Source organism: Stegostoma tigrinum, unplaced genomic scaffold (assembly GCF_030684315.1).
Source record: "Stegostoma tigrinum isolate sSteTig4 unplaced genomic scaffold, sSteTig4.hap1 scaffold_392, whole genome shotgun sequence".
Taxonomy (NCBI): domain Eukaryota; kingdom Metazoa; phylum Chordata; class Chondrichthyes; order Orectolobiformes; family Stegostomatidae; genus Stegostoma; species Stegostoma tigrinum.
Genome location: NW_026728320.1, coordinates 97,501 through 100,624, shown reverse-complemented (window position 1 = coordinate 100,624; position 3,124 = coordinate 97,501).

Below are 3,124 nucleotides of genomic sequence, written 5' to 3'. Positions count from 1 at the left end.
GGGCTTAATTTTCGCCTAAGGGGAGCGATTTGGAGGCCGTGGCCGGGTGAGGCGCGCCTCTCGAAGGGGAGGGATTTGAATTTCGGCTGCATTGAGGGTAGCTGCCCGCTGTTGTGGGTTTTTGGAGCCTGAGCCCGTTCAACTTGGAGCTGCCCTTGTGCACGATCAAGGAGGGGTATTATCGGCCACGGGGGCTTAATTTTCGCCTAAGGGGAGCGATTTGGAGGCCGTGGCCGGGTGAGGCGCGCCTCTCGAAGGGGAGGGATTTGAATTTCGGCTGCATTGAGGGTAGCTGCCCGCTGTTGTGGGTTTTTGGAGCCTGAGCCCGAGCGGGGCGTCGGTTCCCGAGGTGGGCAGGAGTCGCTGTGCCCGTGAGGCTGCCTGGCCGAGTCGGAGTGCTGTGGGACGGCGGGGAGCGGGTTTTCCCGGGCGAGGGGCCGATCCCGAGGAAGGGGAGCAGTTCCGAGGCCGTGGCCGGGTGAGGCGCGCCTCTCGAAGGGGAGGAATTTGAATTTCGGCTGCATTGAGGGTAGCTGCCCCGCTGTGGTGGTTTTTCGGAGCCTGAGCCCGAGCGGGGCGTCGGTTCCCGAGGTGGGCAGGAGTCGCTGTGCCCGTGAGGCTGCCTGGCCGAGTCGGAGTGCTGTGGGACGGCGGGGAGCGGTTTTTCCCGGGCGAGGGGGCGACCCCGAGGAACTCGGCCGGCGGGGAGGCGTTCCGGCCCGGGCGAGGGGCGCGGACCCGACCGGAGACGTCCAAAACCTTGAAAGGGGTAAGCGGGAAAAGGTCAGCAAAGTGCCCGAAGCAGTAAGGCGAAAAAGCCGTCGGAACCTCCGAAAATGAGTAAAAGCCCGGAAGGAGTAAGGTGGAGAAGTCAGCAAAGTGCCCGAAATGTCCGAAGCAGTAAGGCGAAAAAGCCGTCGGAACCTCCGAAAATGAGTAAAAGCCCGGAAGGAGTAAGCGGGAAAAGTCAGCCAAGTGCCCGAAATGTCCGAAGCAGTAAGGCGAAAAAGCCGTCAGAACCTCCGAAAATGAGTAAAAGCCCGGAAGGAGTAAGCGGGAAAAGTCAGCCAAGTGCCCGAAATGTCCGAAGCAGTAAGGCGAAAAAGCCGTCAGAACCTCCGAAAATGAGTAAAAGCCCGGAAGGAGTAAGCGGGAAAAGTCAGCCAAGTGCCCGAAATGTCCGAAGCAGTAAGGCGAAAAAGCCGTCAGAACCTCCGAAAATGAGTAAAAGCCCGGAAGGAGTAAGCGGGAAAAGTCAGCCAAGTGCCCGAAATGTCCGAAGCAGTAAGGCGAAAAAGCCGTCAGAACCTCCGAAAATGAGTAAAAGCCCGGAAGGAGTAAGCGGGAAAAGTCAGCCAAGTGCCCGAAATGTCCGAAGCAGTAAGGCGAAAAAGCCGTCAGAACCTCCGAAAATGTCCAAAAGCGTGAAATCAGTAACCAGGAAAATGCTTAAAAATGGCCAAAAGTGTGAAATCAGTAAGCAGGAAAAGTCGGGAAAATGCATAAAAATGGCCAAAAGTGTGAAATCAGTAAGCAGGAAAAGTCGGGAAAATGCATAAAAATGGCCAAAAGTGTGAAATCAGTAAGCAGGAAAAGTCGGGAAAAGTGTCTAAAAATGCTTGGAAATCTGAGGAAAATGCCCGAAAATGAGGCCCCTCGGTCGGGAGGAGGAAGTCGAAAATCCCCGTGCCCGACGAGGGAAGTCAGTAACCAGAAGGAAAAACTTAGAAAAAAATTCTAAGTGTCAAAAAAAATTCTAAGTGTCAAAAAAATTCTAAGTGTCAAAAAAAATTCTAAGTGTCAAAAAAAATTCTAAGTGTCAAAAAAAATTCTAAGTGTCAAAAAAATTCTAAGTGTCAAAAAAAATTCTAAGTGTCAAAAAAATTCTAAGTGTCAAAAAAAATTCTAAGTGTCAAAAAAATTCTAAGTGTCAAAAAAATTCTAAGTGTCAAAAAAATTCTAAGTGTCAAAAAAAATTCTAAGTGTCAAAAAAAATTCTAAGTGTCAAAAAAAATTCTAAGTGTCAAAAAAATTCTAAGTGTCAAAAAAAATTCTAAGTGTCAAAAAAAATTCTAAGTGTCAGCGGAGGAAAGTCGGTGGGGAAGGGGAAAAATCCGAAAATCCACGCCGGGTTGGAGTTCCAGGGCCCCGCTGGAGGGGTGGGAATTCGCCCCGGCGCCTTGCCCCGTTGCAATAAAGTGTCCGCAGCCCGAAAACTTTAACTTTGAAAAATCACGGAAGTCGGCAAGGGGGACGATCCGAGTACCGTTTGCGGGCTTTCGGTGCCTCATCGTCGGACTGAAATTTCAAATTCGCCCCCAAAGTGCAACTCGTCATTTTCGGCCGGGGGGGTTGGCGGGGTACCCGGAGATTTTCGGGAACACGTTTTTTAGAACAAAATGGCGGCTCGGGACCACTTTGAGACAGGCCCGAGGAACGGTTCCAAAGACGGTGGGCGGCAATTTGGAACTCGTGTGCATGCCAAAGAGCTCTCGGAGGTCGGATTTTGAACACTTTGTCGAATTTTGAACACTTTGTCGAATTTTGAACACTTTGTCGAATTTTGAACACTTTGTCGAATTTCGAACACTTTGTCGAATTTTGAACACTTTGTCGAACATGCGAACACTTTGTCGAACTTTTGAACGCTAACAGTCGAACTTTTGAACGCTAATAGTCGAACTTTCGAACGCTTTGTCGAATTGTGAACATGTTGGCCGTGACATTCGACACTCGGGCGATTAAACACTCGATAATCCGCCCATTTTAAGTTCGACACTCGGGCGATTAAACACTCGATAATCCGCCCATTTTAAGTTCGACACTCGGGCGATTAAACACTCGATAATCCGCCCATTTTAAGTTCGACACACCTGGGCGATTAACACTCGATACTCTGAGCCCATGGTAAGTTCGACAGTCTGGCGATTTTTGTGTTCGATACTCTGAGCTGAATTAAGTTCGACAGTCTGGCGATTTTTGTGTTCGATACTCTGAGCTGAATTAAGTTCGACAGTCTGGCGATTTTTGTGTTCGATACTCAGTGCTGCTTTTAACTTCGACACTCTGGTGGCGATTTGTGTTCCTCGACACTTTGGCGGTTGTGTTCGACATAGTCTTGGCG